The 18,037-nt window shown below is 41.6% G+C and overlaps 1 protein-coding gene across 9 annotated transcripts in view; it reads right to left on the reverse strand.

The window, feature by feature from the left end:
- CREB5 (cAMP responsive element binding protein 5) overlaps nt 1-18,037 on the reverse strand; it is a 262,926-nt gene that overhangs the window by 237,338 nt on the left and 7,551 nt on the right. The window contains exon 3 of one of the 9 annotated variants that reach the window (XM_072854059.1): nt 12,836-12,902. The exons of the other annotated variants lie outside the window; for them this stretch is intronic. The gene's annotated coding sequence lies outside the window, so the exon portion shown is untranslated. The remainder of the gene's footprint in view (nt 1-12,835; nt 12,903-18,037) is intronic. 9 annotated transcript variants of the gene reach the window in all.

The following is an 18,037-nucleotide window of genomic DNA, read 5'->3' on the forward strand; positions in this document are numbered from 1 at the left end:
TTTTAAAGTAACCTGCAGGAGCCCTGGGAAGAAATACAGGTAGGAAGCTGGAGGAGAGAAATTGCTCAGCTCAGAGACTTGCTCAGAGCCATTTAGAGATCTGTCCTGATTTTACAAATGAGATAAGAAGTACAGATTTTAAAATTATACAAATGCTGAACCTTTTTTTTTTTTTTTTGGAAGATTTAGCAAAATGAAGCTTTTAAATTCGATTCTTCAAGTTATAAAAGACTCTGTCCAGGGCAGTTGTTATGGTAGGTCGACTTCATTCTCTAAGGCAATTTTCCCTCTTTATTCCTAAGCCCTGTAACACCCTGCAAGCCCCAAGGGCACCCCTGCAGCAATCTTTGGAGAAAGAAAGACAAAGAGAGAAAGTTGTCCTTGGATTTATTTAGCAAGAAGGAGGCCAAATCTGGGACAGGGAAAAAGGTTTGCATAGAGTCGGAGCTCTCATGGATTTGTAAAATCATCCATGCACATGGAATATATTGAACCTTGAACCTAAACTAAGGTCAAGCAAGTTTAAGGCTTGATACAGATGTTTCACAGAACTCTGGTAAATGAAGGTGAATGTTACTGTTAAAGCAAGAGAAAAAACAAGCGATAAAAATGGTTGGTTGATTGTTTATTTTTCTTTTCAGTCCATTGTCGAGTTTACTTTGTCCCCCTTAAGCCCAGCACTGGTATTTCCTGCATCTGGGTGATGACAGCAATCTCTTATACACCACATAAAACAGATTTAGAAGTTTGAAAGCCACTCCTGGCCTGGTTTCTCCCCGGAAATATATCCCTCCAGCACAAGGGAATATTTGCATTTTCCTCATTTGTCTTTAATTTATAAAAATACTGATTGCCTTCTGGTGCACAAAAAGAAGAGATAAATTCATTGTAAGCAAAGTACCCACCCCTCCATAACCAGCGAGAGAGCTTTTGAACCAAGATTACTTTTTTTTTTTTTACATTAAGTTACAGAACAATCCAAAGAGAAGTCCCTCAAGGAAAATTAACATAATGACTTTTAAAAAAGATACTATGATCACTTGTTTTTAGCCAATTACTTTTCCTCCTTTGGCATGAATGTGTCTGAAACAGTGCTCAGAAAAGGGGCCAAGACCTTCCAAGTGTTTGATGCCATGATGGAGCGTAGGCCAGTATGGAAGAAATCCCCTTTCCAAGCAAGTTCTGACTAACAGCGATAATATTATTGGCTCTGAATCTGGAATGAGTCTCAAGATTTGGCAAATGCAGGAGAAATGCAAGTTTGGAAATAATTTGGAAAAGTTAAAAACTTTCAGGAGATCCACAGTAAAATAATGCTGTAATAATAATAAGCATTTTTCAGTTGCAAAGAGTTTAGCATACATAAACTTTCAACATCAGAAGGTATGGAGGTGGTATTATCTCAGGGCACACGAGCAAAGGGACTTCAGGTGAGGGATGGCATCAGTATGAGAACAAATTAAAACAAGAGATGATGGGCCATGAAGTCTTGTGTTCAGAACAGATAAAAATGAGACAGGCTTCAAAGTTAAAATTAAAGGAGGCACAAGTTTGCAGGAAAGACAGGAGTAGTATTAGTATTTTTGGTCTTCCCAAGCTAACTACATGAGTGAGGGGGCTGCAGGATTAGCACACCTGCTTCTGTAAATCAGCTTTAAAGACAGTCACTTGCTTTGTTTTCTCCACGTTCCCACTGAAGTCCCAGGAATCCTGGTTCCAGTTCCACACTGGTTTGCACCTTGGCTAATCAGTAGTGCCCGGATTCATCAAAGCACTCAATCGCATGCTTAAGTTTCAGCACACACAAGTACTCTCAACTCTCAATTATCCATGGGTGGTTTAACCAGATTCAGTGGATTAACTATGCTACAGACAGAGAAACACAGGACCTGGTGCTACACAGAGCCCATGAGGCTCTGGCAGGGCTGTGAAGTCAGGCTGGTGGTTCAAACGCCGCTCTCCTGCTTGAGCTATTACCATGAGACCACTGCAGACTAGTTGGCACCGTATCAGATTTACCCCCATAGGACTCAGAGCACCAGGAAGCATAGCCCAAAGACACCCGAGTAGCTCTGCTGCAGCCAGGTCTGCATCAGCATGGTTCACCATGGGTCACGCAGAAGTGGACTGCCCTGCGCTAAATCACGACAGCATCCCTGCACCAGCCCATCCAGGGCATACTGGGTATGCAGGGTATCCCCGTGGACCTGTAGGCCAGGAGATGAAGAGCAGCTGATTCCCATTGACTTTACTAAAACTGCCCACAGGTTTAGAAAGTTAAAGAGGTATTATGGAGCATTTTGCACTGACAAAAGTAGCAGGCTATTTTTTATTTTTAGAAAGTTTCACTCTTGAAACAGAATCCTCTAGCATTAATAACTGGCACCCAACACATTAAAAGCATGGCAGCAACCAGCCTAGTGGGATGGTTGCAAGGGAGAGAGTTAAAAACGACGACACACGTAGCTTTTAGAAACAAAGTACTGGCAACATGGAGGGATTCAGACTACCAGAAAAGTTAGATTTTCAGACAAAATGCATTGCATGGTCATAGGAGCAAGACCTGAATTTGTACAAATTTTTAAAAGCTTTACTACTTTACTGTTCCATCATTCCTCCAGCATAATAGTGAAGAGTATAGGGAAGAAATGGACAAAAAGTAAATGAGAAAATGATGTTTAAAATGCTGGAAATATTGGGAAAAGTGATGAATTCTGCACAGTGAGTTCTGTGACTTCAAATATGACGATACTGTAGGAAAAAAAAATTCAACCTGATACCATGAGACATTAAGAACAAATAGATGCTCGCATTAGAATGTGGCCATCCGCTTCAAGTTTAGAGAGGCAAAAATCATTATTTAGGGCAAGAGCATTTGTAGAACGATCAATAGAAGGAAACAAATTTAACCCAAGGTAAATATCTGCAAACACCACAGGCAGCTGAATTACGCAGGGAAAGGATCAAAACAATGATAAGTTCTAGTGAAGATTAAGTACATAGAGACACGTTTGAAGAATTTAGAGGGCAGAACAAAGACAGTCTAACTGAGATTGCTGGCACCCTGATCCTGTGCACAGGATCTGGAAAGCATCAGGAAAGCCTGAAAGAAAAAAAAATGCACAGACTATGGACAACTGTGGGAAACAGAACTGCTTTATATACTAATGCTGCAGTAATCCCGAGGAGGGGGGTAAGCGAGTAGTTCATGTAGTTGTACGGGCAGTGATCGAGAACAGAAAAAAATCCCTATAAGAGGAGAATATATAGCATGTAACTTAAGCAAAGACTGTCTACATACAAATACTATCAGCTATATCTGCAACTGTGCCACTGGATCAAACAACTAGCTAGATTCCAGCTGGGTTGTGGAGCCAGCTGCAACATGATCACTGCAATTGTGATGAGCAGCAATATTAGGTGGGAGAAATGTGACCAAGTGCTGGTGATGTATGACGCTGCCAATAAGAACATCATGAAGCAAAAGATGCTATCATTTGGCATTTATAGTAGATGACTCACAGGAGTACCACCCACTGCTGGGCAACGGGGCAGAGCAAGACACTGATTTGAATGCAATACCACACCACAACTCCTTCATCTAATACTCTGAGGATGAATAGTCACTGTGGGTCAGGCAGTGTTCTGACTGAACACATAGGTTAAGTTTCAAAAACAAGAACACCTAGAAAATAAGGTACAGCCAAGCAAAAATGAGCTAAAATGCAGAGTTTTCAATGCTGTAGGAGAGCTGCTGAATCCAGCAACCTTGCAAAAAGGCACTGTACCTGTAGAAACTAGTAAAGACTAGATCACCCGCCTTAGCAAAAAAGAGAAGGAAAAAAAATAAAATCACAGAATGTACACCAATTCAAAAATGGTGAGAAAAAAAAGGCATAGCAAGGAGGTCAAAAGCCATTAGCACCAGCTGAGGCAATACTACCAACATACATCCAGAGCATCTTTGTTTACAGCGATAAAAGTAGATCTGGCACATTGCCACATCTATTGGCTACCAAATATAAACACCAAGGGCACCAGCCTTGCCTACTGTAAATTGGACCAGACATGAGAAGAGACTCATGTCTTAATGTTGCTTTCATTGTAGAAGAAGATGTTAAGGAAGAGGCATTTCAGGACTGTAAGAACTGGTTTCAGTTATTCCTAAACATGAGTGGAGCAGGAGGCTGAAAACCGGTAAGCTGAAATGGAAAAGTAATACGACTTCCTGCGTTGGACATGGGGGCTCAAAAGCTAAATCCTAAGAAATCCAAAACCTCCAAAAAACACCCAGACAGAAGTGGGTAGAGTGTTTGACCATCGTTCCAGATTTGATATGCATCAGCGATGTGATGCTTGTACTCAGTTAATACCCAGCAATGCGCAGGGGGGTAGGAGTGGCGGCAAGCCTGGAAGTCAAAGCCCAGATAGTGAAAACAAGCAAAGGCGGCCGGGAGGTGCCAGCTCTAAGGCACTACAAACATGAGGAGCAGCCAGGGCAAAAATATGAAGAGGGAAGCCCAGGAACAAAGCTAGACACCCACAGACTGGTGTTAGTAATGCCTAGCAGACACATTTAAAACAAAGCAAAACAAAAACAAAACACAAACAAAAAACCAAAACAAACAAACAAAAAGAGTATGTCAAATTGAGAAGGAACTAGCGGCTAAGATGACTAGAGCAATCCCAGCAGTTCACTCCTAAGCCATGAATGGGCATCTGATCACCAGTCATAAGTGAGCAACAACCCAGCCTCCCCCAGATAAACAAAAAAAACCCCAAACCCACTTCTGAGATCACCCGAATGACTACAGCTCATGCATACAGTTTATGTGCACCTGGATTTAATGATAGCCAAAGCTGCAGTACTCCTGTAAATAGTTATCTCACTAAAAGTAACTTCTCTTAGCAACATGGTGTCCACTCATGTTAATACCCAGAATATCCTACACGAAATACCCACACACTCTGTAGTGGCCACTGCCCCTTCACAGCGGGAGTCTTTCCTGTTTCACAGTAGTATGTTTTGTATGGAAGGGAAGAGCTATAAAACAAAAGGTTTTCTCTCACAGTTGTCCTTGTAGCCAAATGTGTTACCACCACAGACCTACCAGCAACTGGGAAGTCAATGACAAATACTGCAATCGTTACTCTCCTGTATGTACTGTACTCTATGTACTTGTTTACATACTGTACTTGTTGGCATACATTTGTTTACATACTTTTGCATGTAAACAAGTCTATTTCCTATAGTAAAGTGACTAATTATACCTTTTCCTGTGCATTGCTAGAATATAAAGTTTCTTACATGTGTTAATTTAAGGGTCCTGCACTAAACTGGGAGGTATCACTATGCAGTGCCTGTGTTACTGGTGTATATGGTAGTACATGCTGTGAAAAGAAAACTATGCAGAGCAACTAAATATTCACCAATAAAAGCACTCACTACAATTGCATAAAGTTTTTCATAGCCAGAAATCTGGCCTACAGCAGCAGTACATAGGTCCGAAGCAAATACCTTTCACCAACTGAGCACTGACAGCTCCAGCTGACCACAGTGAGAGCGGTGTATACCCAACACACTACCTCTCATTTTCACTCATGTGCATGGCTTCACTTGGAAGTCTCACATTCAGAGCTGACAAATTTCCATGTATATTAAGTAAATAACACTAGCAAAAGTACATACACGCATGTACGTAGTCTGCTAGAATGACAGATACATATTTCATGTTCAAACTGGGCATAGTAATAAAATATGCAGAATTACTTCACCAAAAAAATTGAATTCCCCTTGTCTCACTAGAAAAAATTTTCATTTTCAGCATGGGCCAGCTGTTAGGATTGTAATTAGAGTAAAATGTACATGTTACATGCTTCAAAACAGCAGTTATGCAAACGCCAGCACTGCAGTCGTAGGCTGACTCCGGCAAGCCCTCTTTGCAGGAAGCTGGGACTGTACCTCACCAGAGCTCCTTCGGAGAAAGGCTTCCAACACTGAGCAAGTGGGTGGTGGATTTACAAACTACAGTCTCTTGATGTGAATGAATAACGTGACTTCCCACCGGTGAAGAACACGACCTCCTCTCTATTCCATGTATTTCTCCCTCCCTCTCCTCCAGAGCTGAACCCTGCAAGCAGACTGGAGTAACTGCAGCAGGTAATTACAAGTTATTATTGCTGCATTAGAGTGAGTAGCTATTCAGTAAATTAGTACGTGATATTAACTAAACCTATTCATTTGAAGAACACAAGAAGCAGCCTCAAAGTAGCAATTAACAAATTATTCCTAATCAGGTGTCACTTAAAGAGTAAGTCAGGCTATCATTTTTCTACAATTCACCCGTAAAACGCTGACTTCTTCCATACAGCAAACACAATTTAAGCAGCCGGTATGCTCTCAAAAGGCACGAGACCTCTACTTAAATAAATCAATGTTGTTGGATGTGAAGCCTTACACTGATAGTCAGCAGAATTTGTGGAGCATCTCCTTAAGATTTAGGAATGATTTACTACTATGCTGAGAGAACAAGCCCAAGATCTAAATCTTGCTGATTAAACTCCATGCGCTCCTGGGGAAAAAACAGAGCTCTTGTTTGTCTATACAAAATAATCACTGACACCGATGATGCTCTGGTTTTTTAAAGAGTAGCATGCTATCACAAAAATACTAGGATCCCCGTTAATGCATACAGTGTTTGTAATGCCCCATGGCAGAACCACATTAATTCATTGCCTTTTAATCTTGATCTTGCAAACACTCTGTTCTCTGGGTAGCTCTGCTGCTCTTCAGAGAGATTTATATACGTCTGACTTTGAGTCCCTTGAGTTATTACTGCATGCTTCCATATATGAAACAAACTGACAGATTAAAGACTTCGCTTTAGACCAAATGTTGCTGCGGAAAGTATAGATGGAACGGATGTAAAATTTACACAGGAGAAAAATGCTCCGAGTTCCTAAAATTAACTCAACGGCTCTCTTCACAAGCCACATTTCACTCGGGTTGGGGTTTTGGGGTTTTTTTTGAGAGCGAGCTTTTTCATAGCAGGTCACGCTCGCCTCTGAAACGGCGTCGATCAATTTTTGCGCGTGTGTCTGCAAGGGCACCTCAGGCTCTCGCAGGCACCGCGGGCCAGCCCTTCCCACAACCTCCCGCTGCCCGGACGCGAACGCAGCCGCTGCCCGGGCCGGGCCGCCCCGGGGACGGGGACGGGGACGGGGACGGGGACGGGGACGGGGGGCGGAGCCGGCGCAGCCCCGCCCCGCCCCGCCGGCAGGCGCGGGCTGGCAGCAGCCTCTGGTGGCGAGTGCGCGCAGGGAGGTGGCCCAGACCGGCAGCGCGGGCGAGGGGCTGCGCTCCCCACGCACCGGCAACTCGGCCGGTATTTAACGCGGAGTCGGGCTAACCCACCCGCAGCTGAGCGTCTTTGCGTCCGGGGGGAGTCAGGCAGCAGCAAGTACTGGCAAAAGCACGCTCGCCATGGCGAGGAGCCGTGTTTTGCATCGAAGTGCTATGATTTTCTTCCTTCTGACTATGTAGGAAAGACCACGAGAAGTTCCTCTCAGTTTTCAGACTTCACCTAAGAAACTTGTAAAAGGTAACCAAAAACTATGTGGAGTGATGTGAAGCACGGGCAGACACGCATAGCCTGCGGTCACTCTTAAAAAGCGAAGACAACAAACCCGGACTTTTACTGGATAGACTGCAACAAATTACAACATAGACATCTTAATTTTTTTTACACAAACCACATAACTGAGAAGAAAAGCCCTCACGTAGAGGAAGAGAAAATGCACTCATACTGGTTTGAGGCAGAAAACAGCACCAGAGCCCACTAGAAATTGCTGGAAAGTAAACCCAGTGCCTAACACCAACATACTCCCTTGCTGTCTCAGTTTGCTGGTGAAAGAGTTGCTGAGTGAAGATCATTTTCCAATTGATGTGATTAGTATAAACAATTGTAGCCTTCGTTACCCGCTATGTTTAGTTTTTCACGAGAGTATTTTTCCAAGCCTTTGGAAATGCAGAAATTACAAGCATCTTAGAGCAGAGTCCCAGCACAACAGCAGAAACAGCAGCAATCTGGTTTAATACCATACCAATTTACTGCAAGATTTTTCATCCAGCTGGCACAGGAGAATCACCTAAGCTGAATCATTAATTCCATAAGAAGTCATAATCACTACACAACCTGGTAAGAAGAATGTTAAAAAATTAAAAGCATTTAATCATCTTGAAAGTAAATTTGTTCTAATAGGTAAAAAGTTAAAGTATAAATAACAGTATTATATTGTAAACAGTGTAACAATGTTTACAGCCAGAAAAGAACTTGTCTTTTGACACAAAACACCTTCACTGACTTACAGATTCCTCTGAACTAGCATTTCCTCTTTGCTTTGAAATTAAAGCCAATGTTGTTTTGGAGTCTTCTGTTCGTGATAAGGAAACCTACCTTATCTTATGGCAAATGAACTTTATCCTGGAGATGTGGGAGGGGCTGAGAACATCACTGATTGGGAAATACCACATTTCCGCACTTTCACCCCTCTTCCAATTCACCTGGGGCTGTTTCCTCCATATTTTTTTCAGCAGCCTTAAGAGACTGAACACAGGAGGCCACCAGAAGATGCTGCTCTAGGAGCACAGAGCTTCTCTCCTTGTGAGCATGGCCTGCCAGGAAGGAAAATCCCATCTTCCAAACTGGGTCCAGCTCATGGGGAAGGAACATTCACCCACCTACCACAACTCCTACCACCACTAAATACCTCCGGAAACCTGCAAGCACCCTTCTGCTCTGGTAAGCTAGTGCTTCCTGTTAGAAACGCTGTAGCGCACCATGTTTAGACATACTTTTGATGACCCTAGATTTGGGGGAATTCCCTGATACACGTGCCACAGCTTGTGCTCATGCAGGGAGCCCAGGCAGACCACTTACCCAGAATGTGGAAAAGGCAGTGCAGGGCACCTGCCTTCCCCCTATCCAGCAGGTACCTGCAAAGGGAGGACAGATGCATCCCCCTTGGCAGGAGTCAAATGAGTGGCAAGAGCTAACACAGCCCAAACTCTCCATGAAGGGAGCCTCAGCTCCCAGCAAGTCCCAGGTTTCTGCTCTCCCTGATGCAAACAGAGCACATGGTCAACCCCCACTTGAAAAAAACATCCCCAGGGTGGCAAGCAAGCTCCCAGCTAGGCCAAGCAGACCTCTCGTTTCCAAGTTTGAAGCAAAACTTACAATGAAAGATTTTGGACAGAAAGCCCTGTAGCTGCTTTTTTTTTGGTCTCGTCATAGGTACGTGTGGAGGGGAGGCAGTGCGCTGTGAGTTTCTCAACTGCTAACAGATTTGTAGCTGTAATCATCTGCATAAAGTTTACCGTCACACAGGTACCTTACAGAAAATCGAAAATGCATTTAAATTGAACTGAACTCTCCCAACCAGGCTATGCACAAACAAAAGTTAACAGTCAAGGGAATTCATCTTCTCAGTCACCACACCCACAAGGATGCACTGGCTTTTTCCTTTTTTTTTGTTTTTTTAACTCCTCTAAACGTCTTTGACCTTTACCTACCACTCCAAGTACTCACTCTCTCTGTATTTACAGCTTCACAGTCTTCTACACTTAATAAGGGGTTTGCTAGTTCAGTGGAGAGACTTTCCAGCCACCAGACTGGGGGCTGGACGCAAAGCTGGGTGCCACCTAAAACTTGGCTAAGGAAACTGCCAAGCAGGAGTTTGGTTTTAAGTGATAGTTTGCCCATCATGCAGAGTCTTCTGTCTCGTCTTGAAGCAAACTGTAAAATCCATGCAAACCTGCCTTACAGCATTAATGCAACAAGAATGGGACATACACTATTTCTAACACTGCTCATATTTGAAAATCTTGAATAAAAGGAAGCATGAAAGCAGATGTGGAGGGAAAGAGACATATCACCCTTTTTTCTCCCAGACTACAGGCTCTGCATCTTTTTTTTTTTTTTTTTGCAATTGTATGTGGAATTCCCCTTTAAGTCAGTGCAAGGTTTTACACTGATGAGCAGTAGGGCTTTTGTGGCTGGTTTGGGGGAAAAATAAAACAAACAAACAAAGCAGCACATATACAAGCTTCTCTGGCAGAATGTAAATCAGATGTTATTCATCAACTGTGAGTTATCACAGTTGAAACAGGGTAGAGAGAGGAAAGTAATTCCTTTCTATTCTGGTAGCACCTTACTTTGGTGGCTGGAATTTAAAACGCACAAATCCTAACACTAGGATTGTTGTACTTAACTTGTATTAAGACTTAGGTTTACTGTAAAAGGTCAACAGTTTCTAGCAGGGATGGATTCCACTTGCAGAGGCTGAATTCATGGCTTTTTTCAGAGCCTCCACAAAACCTGAAAGCTTTGAGAAAGAAGCAGATTTCACCTTGCTGTTGCAAGACTATATAGTCTTCATCTTTCTCACTCCAAAAACGGACCAGAAACCTGGCTCCCAGCTCTTCCACCTCTATTAGTAAGGATTTGTTTATCCCTCTCCTGCTCTGCCATGTTGGTGCATCCAGGCACCTTACAACCTTTTGGTCTCATTCTCTAGAGTTCAGTCTCAAAGAAACATTCTGCAAACACTTGCTCATCTGAGCAAGGACAGAGCCCTTACTTTGCCCACAGGATACAGCTTTTGATTTTAACGCTTAAGCTGAAGGCCAATTCGCTTGGTAACTTACTAAATGTCCAGCTACACAGAGTTTGAACTGAAGGGGGAGATGCAATTAAAAAATAAAATTAAAAATAGAATTAAAAATACCCCCAATGCCCCCCCCTCAAAAAAAAAAAAATCAAAAAAGGACTTGCCTACATGCTGAAAAATAAAGAGTGAGTTTTGCAAAAAGGAATACGCCAAGACACTCCTACATGTAAATTCTTAGGGAATGAATTTTTGGGAGGTTGCTGATATGGGAAACAAACAGAAAACATCAGGAATCATAACACGCCAAGGAAACCTTTTTTTCATCTTGCAGAAAGTTGTTCTGCCTTAGCAGTATATATTTTAACCTCTCCGTGATCATACTGAAAAAAAGCCTTACTTCTCTTCATTTTTCATTTTCTTCTTTGAAGCAAAAATAAGTAATATACATTTCACATTTACAGCCTGCTCTCCCTATATACCTTTAGATATTCTCAAGACAGTTATCATGCCTAATTTCTGCAAAGGGCTCAGCCCCAGCTGCCTATGCCATACACGTATGGTACTCATGTGGCAATTGGTTCCCATTAGGTAACTCACATTTAAATTCTGTCCCACTTCAGTCACTGGCTGCATGTGGTTAATTGATAGACTCTGGACAGAAAGTGAAAGCTAGGCTAGCAACAGGTTAGTCTGTTTTTCAGTGTTTGGGGATGAGAAGAAAAATCCTCATGATTTATTGTTAAGCCTCAGATAGTGGATTTTTTTTCCCTGTACTATAGCTATTTGCATCTGAAAGATATACCAGCAGTTTTTGTACGTCCTACATGTACAGAAATCATGAAGGAGCAAGCTATGGTAAGTAACTAATAGAACCAGACTAAAAAATCCTCCATTGATAAAACCGCAGACAGATATTCCAAAGCTCCCTAGAAAGATTTTTCATTCATTTTTAGAGGATGCATGCAGATAAATTGAGTAGACTTTTTTTTTTAAATTGCATTTCAGAGACCTCTGGGATCTGTCTAAAGTCTCCTGTACAATTTCTCAGCTTTTTAATTAATTTGGGAGAAAATATGTTTTGTCTAATTTCTAAGATTTTGTACGTCAACCAAAAGGATCTTGTAGTTACTCTTTTGACAAAGTGAGATTTTGCAATCTGTTTTTTCAAATCAGAAAGAGGTAGCTTTTGCATCTTAATTTGGTTAAAGAAACAGACAACACCAACTCTCATTTAGAAGATCCTGAACTCTGACAGGAGGGGTAACCAAATTACCCATTCAATTCTTGCAGCAGCAAAAGTCATTTAGCATTGGTCATGAAGCTCAATTAAATGGATCACACAAAAACTAACATCCTGAAATCCTGTTACACTTGAAGCTGACAGCAAAAATCTCACAGATTCCAGTGGGTGCATCGGTAGGCTACGACCTTGACAGAGAAACAACCTGGAGCTTTGTAATGCACGTAGTACCCACTTTCCCAAGGACATATGTTATCTACATATGATCGTATGCAGTCATAAATGTATTTTCTTTGCGCTGTAGAGGAGGCTTCTGAACTGATCTGCAGACGGTGCTGCCAGAAGAGATGGACAAGCCACCAAGAGACTCTACAGCAGTCTTCTAATAATGCCTGCCTTTTACAGAGCCTGACCTCTTTTCACCTTGTTAAAAGCAGTAAGTAGTAAGTAATAGATCTTGTCAAAGGTTACTCTGTAGAATAACCTCTGGAGATATTAGATAGAGGTGTCCAGAGAAATACCACAAAAAGGTGCTGACAAGGAAACCAAGGGGATTATGATTAGGAAGTGTGAATAAGCTAAGGTTTCAAACGTACTCAGATTTTGGTTAGAAATGCTGAAGTACAGGAAGGAAATGTTCTACATACCATCAAGCCACCAAAAAACACACTTGAAAAGACAAGTTAAAGAGCCATCACACGGAGATTAAAAGACTCCACATGATTTAAGAAAAGCTGCAAGAAATGCAATTCCACACTTAACTAAAATAAGTAAGAATTTCTTCCCCCTCAAAACCCAGTATGTCTCATGATAAAAACTGAGTAACGAATTTGCTCAAAGGCAAACAAAAAAATCTGTACTTAAAAACCACTAATTGTTCCTTCAGCTCCCCCTTAATCCATTTTTGAATATTCAAATTAATCTAACCTTTTAGCAGAACTTCCACCAGGTGATTCCCAATAATAGGTTTCCATTTAAGACATCCACATTTCTCCTAAAGAAGAAATAAATAAAAAAGACCCTAAAAACCTAAGCCAGTAGCATAACCAAGAAAGACTATTTCTCCATTTACTCCAATTTCTGAATTTAACAATTATGCAATGATTTAATTGAAAAAAAAATCCAAGGTATTTCTGACAGTGTTCTTAGAGGACAGCCTCTACTAAATTTATTCTCAGTGAAGTTGCCGTACAAAGACTTGGTTTCTTTCAGCCAATTTTGTCTGACCCCATCAGCTGATGAAGCCAATTTTGCACTGCCCTCCCAGGAAGGCAGTCATCTTCTCGGTCCCAGTCAGATCAAACCAGATCAGACAAAATCTTAGGAAATATTTGGGAGATCTGGCACTTCTGCCAACAAAAGGCCTCTACCCAGCCACTTGAAGTTCTCAACCAACACAGCTTTCCAGCAGCTTGCCCCGTCTTATATGTGCAACGTTATATTGTGCAGACAAGAAAGGTAAAGAAACTCAAGTCCCCTAAACCAAGAACAGACAAATAAAGGACACAAACATAAAAATGTTTGCATCAACCTGAAAGGCTTTATTCAGCACCAAAAACCAAAATATTAGTCTCTGAATGATTTAGTGCCTTGTGTCTTCCTTAATATAAGTCAATTTTCAAAGGAGATGTATCTCATTTTGAAAAAATGTTGAAATCGAGTATTTTGATTTTTTTCGCATATTTTCCTCCCCTTTCATTTTGGCTGAAGCTAGTCACAGAATTTGATCTGTAACTGTGAACACTTTCAGGCCGCCACGTTTTTCAGTGAACTTCTCATGAAAGTCTTTGATGCATATTTTTTTTGCTCCAAAAAAGTCACCAGCCTGGCTGCACAGGACGGACCAACTCCCCTCCAAAGCCACTGCTCATGGGACGCCCACCTTAACCCCTGGCAACTGCTACTTGATTTAACTCAGGATCGGATGAGGCTGCAGAGAAACCCTGTGGCCCAACTGTCTTCTCTGCACAACGGCAAGGAAATCCCCTCTGTGCTAAATATGGGGCTTGGCAAGAGAGAAGAGGCTCCGTCAGGACCTTATCACTTTAGAGGCCATCTCACATGCACCATACTTGAGAGCACAAACGGCTCAAAGCTGAGTTGGTCGTTAGATGGAGAAATCACCAATATTTTAATGTGGGCACCAAAAGGATGACACTTTTTTAGCATATATTTTGAAGATGGCTATTAGGAAGGCACTGCGTATATGAGGGAAATGCTATCCACAGAATTCTAAAAGGCTAAAAAAGTACCGCTTTCTGCATTTTCATTTCACTCTTTCACAACCAGCCTTGAACAAAGACCTGTTATTTCCATAGCACTGAGTATTTGCTTTTGCCTTCTTCTCATGCAGCAATAAGCTACACAGTTTATTGCTGTGTATCATTTACCGTGTACACAAGAGTCTCTCCATACAAACCAGTTTGCCTGATTGCAGCCTTGGTTTTGCTCTTAAAATTCTGCAGTGTCAGAACTACAAACAATCGCTATTTTACAAAATGCATTCTCCATGTGATACCTGTCCATTTCAGGTGCTATATAGCACTAAAACCTCTGTAAATGTAGACATGGGCATTTTCCTGTCATAAACCAGTATTTTCTAAGCACTGGAGCCAAGTAAGAGATTTGCTTGAAATCTTTCTTGGGCTTTCTGAAGGCACTTGAACCCTGGTGGCTGGCAATTTTAGTAGTGGGGAAAGGCATAAGGTGGCTTCCACTGCCACGTTCGCACCCGCCGTGCAGTGCGTGCTCCCACACCATGCAATGTGGCCACGCGGCTCAGCAGCACTCCCAACACCGCATCTTCCCCTGTTTAAAGAAGGGTGTTTCCTCGAAAGAAGAGATACAGCAAGGACCTCATCATGTGCAGCATGCCAAACCGACGCTTCGCACACCCTCAGTACATTTAAGCTATCTGAAACTAACATAGCAAATTCAAATAAAATTTAAAAAAAGCTATTTCCGTGACTAGCTTGATAAGACAGTCATCATCATATCCCTTATTGTCCTCATTATAAATTAATTTAGCATTAATTACAGTGCTCAAAATATTTTTCCTAAACTTATTCTGTCCCTAAAAACTTTCAGTCTGATGAAAAGCATTTGGCTGACAGTGCACTGACTAAAAACTCTGAAATGAAAACTGGAAGACTGACAGCCTAGAAATAGGCTGTCCTAGTATTTTGGAATACCAGCTTTTTGGCAAGAAAAATTGTATAGAATCAGACATCACGCAAGAGAGAAAATACAAGACTTAGCATCCTAACTGCTACAGAAGGAGCAATGTTTTCAAAGTGTTTCCTTGTGCATCCTGCAAGCCCTACTCAGTTTAGATAAGCCGGTAAGAGGTACAAGTGTAAGGCCACAGTATAGCAGTAAAATAAAGTATCTGGAACCCCTGAATTTTAGGGTATTAAGTTGATTGACTCATCTGGGATTCATTGACTTTAACAATTTATGTTAAAAAGAGCCCATCGTAATTTGTCACTGAGGAACAAAAAAAAAGGGCAGGTGGTATGCACATCGTTTGATAGCTTATTTTTCACAGCACCTATTTGACTACACGTAGCTGCATTCATTAGTCCCAAAGCTTTTTAATTTAACACTGGGGAATATAAAATCGTTCTTGGTAACATTAAAGATCACTTTCAATAGAATAAAATAGGAAGCTGTGTCCCTATTTTATGTAATGTAACAGAGGCCAGAAGTGTTTTTCTCCAAAGTAGAATTTTTGTACCGTTAAGGTATGTGCACAATATCAGCGCTTATTGTTGCTCTTCGTGTTGAAGGACTCCTTGAAGGTTACAGAATTAGAGCACGTACCTTTTTAGCTCTCTACTGAAGAGATGGAGGGTATCTCGATCTTTAACAAAGAGAGCTTTTCTCCCAAGAACTTGCTAGGAGTTTGAATTAATGAGGAATTAAGTTTCATCTCAGCAGTTTTACTAAACTTTGGAGAAAAAGGACACAATGCCACTAGTCCCTGAGTGCCCTCAATACCCATTGACTTCAATGAGGATCGAGACAGGTCCTCCTTTTAGTTGACACAGCACCTTGCAGAATTAGATCCAATCCCCTTCCCCTCCTCCTAAGAATGTATTTTTCCCACTAGCCACCTGATTTTTATTTTGCTTTGACCAGAGGTGAAATTAATGTGGATGTTTTGGTGCTGACAACCTCCCTGTCAAATTATATAGTGACTTCTCATGCTAAAACTTGTTTGTTTTCACACCATCATCACTGATGATCTCAGCACAGCAGCACTCCGAGAATAATGGTTTAGTCAAACGCAAAGCCAGCAGAAGGAACATAAGACAATGTGTGCTTATATAGGGCCTACATAAATAGTGCTTTTTTAAAATGTTTGGCAATGAAATAATAGTTGTGGGTTTGTTTCATTTTTTTTATAAATTAACCTCTGGATTGTTACGGGTCCAGAGAACCCTTCCACACCAGGAGCAGTTGTAAGGCCTAAAACTTTTTGTTACATCCTCCCACAAAAGATTATATGCAGAAGTTGCCCGTTGTGTGCCATTAATAAACAACTGTGGGCCATACCCTCACTCCACACAGTTTCAGAGAAGTCAACGGATTGATACCAATTTCAAAAGTTACAGAGCTGACCCCACACATCCTGGGTCAAATTAAGAAAATTGGAAGCGAGTGTACATGATTAGGGCTGCGGGAGGCAGGGGTTGTACACTGAACACTGTCTATTTACCACTCCCTATGATGTTTTTCTTACTCAAAATTCACTGTTGATTGCTGTTTAAAAAAATCAGAGTAGCTCAGGCAGTGACAAGATTTTTCCCAATTTCTGAAAGACTTTGTCTGCTCTCGCTCGCAGGTCAGCCTGGGAACTGTGCGGGATGCTCAAGTGGCTTGGGCCTTGCTTTCCAGTGCTGCAAACAAATACTTCAGTTTACTAAAACTGCAGGGCTACGCTGCCTTCCCACTTCTTTCCCCCTCCATCTCTCTCTTCCCCCCCCCCCCCCAAATGAAAAAAAAAACCCCACCACAAAACTCCACAAATAAAACATAACTGAAGTCTAAGATGTTACTCCCAATTCACAGTAGTATCGTTAAAAGTGAAAATGCCTGTCACATTTAGGAGCAGAATTAGATCCTGCCATGTTTAACTGAAAATCGTGATGGGCTTTTCGTTTACATCGTGCAAGCCTGAGGCCAGAGTGGTGACTGTCACAGCCAAAGAGACACAGACAGATAGATGATGGAGAGTGCAGACTGCGCACCCACACATAAAGCGCATGAGAGGAAGGAGAGTGCACGGAAGGAATATTAATTGAGCACAAAATAAGTATTCTCAATATCCCCCTGCCCCCTTAAAAAGTAGTCACAAGATGAGGAGAGCTACAAACATGTTCATCGTGGGGAAACAGCCGTCCTTAACGTGACATGTCAGGCTATTACTTTAATAATGGGATTTGCATGGCGCACAACTGATAGGCTACGTTCAGAATAGACCCCGTGAATCTAATTTTCTTCTCAATGAGTGTTATTGCAGTCGGTAACTCCACAGATTTGAATAGAGTTGCTCCAGATTTGTATCGGGGTGAGTGGAGAATTAGGCTCTACTATGATATTTTTTAAATCCACAAGAATGTAATTCTCCTTACCCAGCCATGAAACCCATGGCTCGCTCTTTTGATCCTTTCTCCTTCCTACAAGTTATTTAGAGAAAATTGTCTTTTAAAGTTTCACATCAAAATAATTAAATTACTGCTTTCTCTCACTTTTTGTGATAAACCAGCAATTACCCAAATTTAATCTATATTCATGCTTGAGTCCCTGCACTGCTTTATTAGCACTGAAGAATGAAAGAGCAGTACGGGAATTGTAGAAAGTGGTTTAGTTTTTACATCATTCATTTTTTCCCCACTGCCTTTTTAAAATACTTTTCCACTGCACAGCCAGTAAAAGAAACTTACACTGACCTTATTTAATAACAGGTGTAAGATAACCTTTAAGTGCTACACAGATAGACTTAAGGATATGGAAGTGAGGAAAGAAGGAAAATTCCTTAACTTGTTTTTAACCACAGAATCTCTTCTTTTCCCTCATTTTCTGCACTCTCTCAGAAATGATGGAAGTCTCCACAGATGTTGATCC

The sequence above is a fragment of the Ciconia boyciana genome, chromosome 2 (assembly GCF_034638445.1).
Source record: "Ciconia boyciana chromosome 2, ASM3463844v1, whole genome shotgun sequence".
Taxonomy (NCBI): Eukaryota; Metazoa; Chordata; class Aves; order Ciconiiformes; family Ciconiidae; genus Ciconia; species Ciconia boyciana.